The following is a 6,527-nucleotide window of genomic DNA, read 5'->3' as shown; positions in this document are numbered from 1 at the left end:
TGCATGGATATTATCCTATCACTTATAGCATTGTACCTCATGACCGATCTGGATATGTTCTTTTTGACATTGAATGCAACACCATTCCTTTTCAATTTTTCATTTCCTGCATAGTAAACCATGTGATTGTCAGATTCAAAGCTGCCAATACCAGTCCATTTCAGCTCACTAATGCCTAATGTATTGATGTTTATTTGTTCCATTTCATTTTTGACAACTTCCAATTTTCCCAGATTCTTAGTTCGTACATTCCATGTTCCGATTTTCAATGGATGTTTACAGCTATTTCTCTTCATTTTGAGTTGTGCCTCATCAGCAAAAGAAGGTTCTGTGGGTTTTTCTCTCACAAGCTTAACTCCATTTGCATCAACTCTACTTTGAGGGGGCATCTCTTCCTCAGTTGCGTTTTTAGTGCCTTCCAACCTGAGGGGCTCATTTTCTGACATTGTATCTGACACTTTTTCTCTGTTATTCATAAGGTTTTCAGTGACTAAAGATTAGGAAGTAGTTTGTATCTCTTTCTTCCTAGTCTATCTTTGTCTAAAAGCTCATTCTCACCACTGGGCCAATTAATAATATCATGATAAATGGAGAAAGCATTGAAGTTTTTAAAGATTTTATTTTGTTTTTTAAGTCTTCTGGAAGGAGCAGTCAAGAAATCAAGGACATATTGCATTAGGCAAATCTGCTGCATAAGACCTCTTTGAAGTGTTCAAGAGCAAAGATTTCAGTTTGAGGACTAAGGTTTACCTGATCCAAGACATAGTATTTTCAATAGCCTCATGTGCATGTAAAAGTTAGCCAATGACAAAGGAAGACTAGAAGAATTGATGCATTTGACTTAAGGTATTAGAAAAACATATTAAAAGTACCATGGACTGTCAGAAGAAGTAACACATCTGTGTTGGAAGCAGTACAACAAAGTTATCCTTACATGCTGTGATGACCACACTTCATCTCTTACTTTTCTGAGAAGGACATCATGCTTGGTAAAGCTGAGTATCGTGGATAAAGAGTGAGACAAGATGGATTGGCACATCAGCAGCACCAATGGGCTCAAGTACAACAATGATTGGTACAAAATCGGTAGTGTTTAGTTGTGTTGTGCATAATAGGGTCTCTATCGATTAGAACTTACAATAGGGCACCCAACCACAATCACAACATTTCATAAAGTTTTCATTGGCTAAACATTCAGAAGTGGTCTGTCTCTCCTTCTTCCTAGTCTATGTTAGTCTGGAAGCTCTGCTGAAAGCAGTCCATCATGGGTGACCCTGCTGGCATTTAATACATCTATGCCATAGCTTCCAGCATCACTGCAATACACAAGCCACCAGAGTACGACAAACCGAGAGATCATTTCATTAGAAGTTTTACAACTTGAATGTGCGATTTTATACAAATAGATATTAATAAAAAACAATTTCTTTAAATAATTTACCCTATTTTTTAACTTGATTGGTGGTAAATTTCATGCAAAATATCTCTTAACATTTTACTGTGTTTTTTTTCTTTCTGATGAGTGACATTTGTAATATTCTACTTTAGCCTTTATCTCTCACTTAACACTTATCACTGTTTTCTTTCCATGTTCACCTTTGCATAATTTATTTGTAGAATTGGAACTAAACATTAACCACCAAATATTTTGTAAAAGCATGACCTGTTGTTTTGGAACACATTTTTGGCATGTAATGACTGTCTAAAATTATTTTGCTTTCAAGGCCTTCAAGTCATCCTCTCATTGATGTCAGGAAATACCTAAATTCAGTTTCTTAATTATTATCTGAAGAATGAAAGCATTTACAAAGTACATTAAAATTAAATGTTTTTCTATTTGAGATAGTTAAGTGTTGTGTTTCAATGGCTAGAGTGTTCTGCTCTCAGCAGTAGTATGAAGTTTATTTAGTAACCAGTAAGAAAAACAAGACCATTAATCTCAAGGAATTCACTCTCCATTGTTCCACTTTATAGTCCTGGCCTCTGTTAAAACAATAATAAAAATACGAATTATAATGAACAGTTTCCCAAATGTTTACATTGTGCCAGCAATGAAGTAAAGACTACATATCAAAAGCTTGTGATACCTTTTGAATATAGTGCAATCTATTCCCTCTAACATTCTGTATGATCTTTCTTGTCATACAATGATCTATGACAAAACCTCATATTAAATATAGAAGTATTCTTTTTCTACCTTGGACCTTCCAATTTAATATGTATTTCAATTATAACTCAAACTAATGTAAAATTCCCCATATAACATAACTGATTATTATCCTAATTTTAAAAAGTTAATTTCCCCCTGAAAGATATCAAGACTATTTTAAGGATGCATGAAAGTTATCTATGTAGGAGCTTAGTTACATAAGATGACTGATTTACTCACTTCTTCACATGTATGTAAATAATGTCATGTGAATATGTACATTTGAATATTAATCCCATATTGACCAAAACTGTGAAATTTGATAGTGCTCTAGTCATACATTTGAATACTATATAAAAATGACAATTAGTCAATTACAGTTACACAAATACCATGGATAAATCTCATATACTATAGTGTCAGTAAACAAGGCTGGATATAAAGCATGCTTATAATAGTATCAGGAGAAAAATGGAACTTTCTCCTCCCAAACTTAAAAGCCTCGAAAATCTTATACAGGGCTGCTATTTGGGAACTGACTCAAAGGCACTTAACAACAACAATAGCTGCATGCATATAAAGTTGATGATTTAGTATATGATAGTTTACTCAGACAAGTGAGAAGGTAGTGATAGGAAGAATGCTGAAAATGTGCTTCCGGAGGATTGTAGTGATCTTTTGTTTACTCAGGTAATAAGGCAATTTTTGATAATTTATTGAACTGTGTATTTGTATTTTAACTGTTTTATTTTAATAAAACGTATTTTAAAATTCAAGGTGCATTATCTTCAAGTACACTTGGTGTAATATATATACCTCATGGGAAACAACTGAAGAATATCTGAATATCTGTCTTCCTTAGTTACTGATTGAAAACATTGAAAAACTGGTAATTTCATAAACCCTAGATATTGTGACATAAATACAAGTGAAACAATTTATTTATCAGTTCTTACTTTTACAATCAGAGTTTTATTCAATGTAAATTCATTTCAATCAGTTTCATTCAATGCAAATTCATTTGCTTCAAAAGAGAAAAGCAGACCAGTGAGGTAATAAAAGCTTGATGTTTTTATATATTGGGAAAATTGGTTTTTCTGCAGGTAGGAATATGCTAAAACAGATTTATCATCAGATTGCATTGTAACAGCATCTATAGAAACCAAATGTGTGGATGATGAAACATTTTTTTTTTGTTTGTTTTTACCAGAGGCCTTGTCATCTGTTTACACATGTTCTGACTTTCCTTTTCAGAGTTCTTTTCCCCAATGTCTTTCAGAGTCGTAATCAATTTTCTCTTCTGGTCTATGCCACCACATCTTAATATTTTAAATTCTGCTTTCCTGACAACCACACAATCCATATGATCCAAACCCTACCACACACCACACATAACTCATTAGGACAAGTAGTTTTTTGTTTTGTTTTTTTTCAATAACTTTACCTTTCTTCCAGTGAAAGATCATTTAAGAATGTAGAGCAACGTGTTTTATGGCAGTTTTGTTGTTTCTGTTTACTCTGTCCTATAATGCTATTCTACTGCACTTTGTTTTTTTCTGAGGAACTGTCAGGAATCTTTCTGGTCCCCAGTGGAAGTTGATGATCATTAATTCTAGCCAGGAACACTCAGGACTGAGGTATAATGTTGTAAAATGGGAAAGGGAATAGAAAGGGAACAAAATGAGAAACTGTCAGGTTTGGGATAGGAATTTGGTTTCCTGTAGAGAACTCTCAGGCTGACAGGTGACATTTTCACAACAGTTGATTTGAGGAGGCTTGAAGATTCAGTAACTTGCTAAGAGAAGCAATCATTGCTTAGGTTCTTCACTTATCTTGATGAATAATGTCCTAGCAGTGCCAAAACAAAATACCATGAGTGGCTTTATTAAAGAATAGGAATTTATTTTTTCAATTATAGAGCATAATAGTCCAAGATCAAAGTGTTGGCTCTAAGAGAAGGGTTTTGTTTTTTCCTTCTATTTCAGCTTCTAGTGTTGTTGTTGTTGTTTTTAAATGCTATGGAGTTGGTTCCAAATTATAGCGACTATATATAGGGTTTCTGAGGATGTAAATCTCATCCTCCTCCCATGAAGTGGTAGGGAGCTTGAACTACTGACCTAGTAGTTCCCAGTCCAGTGATTATCCTACAGAATCCTTGGCATTCCTGGGCTGAGGACATAGTTGCCTTCATTGTCACCTGAAATCTGTGTTTCTCATGTATATAACTTTCTCAGGGTCCGATTTGCTCTTTTGATATGATATCAAATATAAATGATTAAGTTTAGGTCCCTCCTTATTCCAGTCTGAACTCATTAACAAAAGAAAACCCAGTTTTCAAAGGGTCACATTCACTGGTACAGGGTTAGGACTTCAACATATATTTTTGGAGGGTGTAATTAAATTCATAACACAATTTAATTCATGACTTGAAAAACTAGGTCTATTTTCTACATTGTCTTTATTCTATAAATCTACTGTGCTGTTTTTCATATCCTATACATGTTTTATCTATTGAATATCCCCTTATTCCCATGGGAGTGTAATATTGAATTCAATTTCCAGGAATGTGTATGATACTGTTGAGGTTGTCTTTTTCTGAAAAGAGTTGAGTCCAATCTTGGTTTATACATTTCTTAACTATAGTGACTATTAGATTTCTCCAAATGATGGTTTTATCTCCAGTAGAAAAACAGTACCAGTTCAACTTTGTCATATGGCTTCATAGCCGACTCAAGCATGCTGTTGTTGGAAAGTGCTTTTGAGTTGGTCCCGACTCATAGCTACCCTGAATAGAGTTTCCAAGGAGCAATTGGTGGGTTTATCCTACGCAATGCTTATCCTATGGCACAGTATCAAGATGCAAGAGTAGTGCACATTTAATTGAGGTATTTTGTCAGGATTAGGATTTCACATTCTACCATGTTTGAAAAGCCACAGCCAATCATTCAAGTGACCTAATTATGATAGTGCATCTTTGAAAAGTTCGATTATTTTATGGTTGTTTGTTCTGACACATAGATCTTCTTCAACCATAAGGCAAGGCAGGTCCCAGTGTACAGGTTTTGAACTGAAGGCACATGTCCACCAATAGACACAGATTATGTTGTTGCATGTCACTTGCTGATGATTCCATTGGGAGTACTAACACAAACTGCCATCAAGTTGATTCTGACTCATAGTTACCTCTTATAAGGTTTCTGACATGGTAAATCTTTACAGGAGCAGACAGCTTCATATTTCTCCCCAGAAGAAGCTGGTGGGTTTGAACCACCAACTTTTTGGTTAGCAGTCCAACTGCCAATCCACAGTGACAAAACTCAATATGTTGTTGTTACTGAATACCCATCGAGTTGGTTCTGACTCACAGCTACCCTGTATAGGATTTCTGAAGAGTAGCATATGGGTTTAAACTACCGACATTTTGGTTAGTAGCTCAGTGCTTATCCTACAGTGTCACTCCAAAACTCCACATATGAATTATGTTGTTGTTAAGTGTCATCCATAGTGATCCTGTATAGGGTTTCCAAGGAGCAGCTGGTGGGTTTGAACTGCCAACCTTGTGGTTCTCATGCAGTACTGATCCTTATTGGAATTTTGTTGTGTTGTTAAGTGGTGTCGAGTCAATTTTGACTCATAGTGACCTATACAGTGTTTCTATGGAGCAGCTAGTGAGTTAGAACCACTGCCCTGGTTGTTAACAGTCCATTCTTATTCTACAGCATCACATATGGCACATTTGGTTCTTTTTTTTATTATAACAAATTACCAGAAATGCAGAGGCTTAGAACCACATAAATGCATTCTACTACTTTTCTGGAGGTCAGAAGTCTGAAATGATTGTGTTCCTTGTAGAGATTCTGGGAATAATCCCTTTTTGTTTTCTCTCTGTCTTCTAAAAGTGGTGTTCATTTCTTGGCCCGTAACTCAGGCCCCCGTCTTTCTAATCGCTCTTTGCTCTCTTCACATTGCCTCTTTTGACTTTGACTCTCCTGCCATCTATTTATAAGGACTTATGGAAATACTTTGGGATCACGTGGATAATCCAAGAAAATTTAAAATCTCAGAACTTAAAAACATTTTACATAATTCTTCAACATGAACTAGGAAATCCATATGAAAATCAATATGTTTTAAAAAGCCACACAAATCTAGAACATGGGTTAGTAAACCCACCACTTCTTTTCATAAACAATGTTTGATTGGAATGCAGACTCATTTGTTTAGGAACTGCCTTTGGCTGCTTTTATGCTATAATGATTTATGGTCAGAAAGCCAAAAATATCTACTAGTAAGCCCTATATAGAAAAAAAAGTTGGCCAATCTCTTTTCTAGAAACCTATCTGATTAGACAGCTGCAACATTTTTTTTTTTTTTTTTT

This window comes from Chrysochloris asiatica, unplaced genomic scaffold (genome assembly GCF_000296735.1).
Source record: "Chrysochloris asiatica unplaced genomic scaffold, ChrAsi1.0 scaffold00013, whole genome shotgun sequence".
Taxonomy (NCBI): Eukaryota; Metazoa; Chordata; class Mammalia; order Afrosoricida; family Chrysochloridae; genus Chrysochloris; species Chrysochloris asiatica.
The sequence above is the reverse complement of the archived record's forward strand: the minus strand, read 5'-3'. Positions refer to the sequence as shown.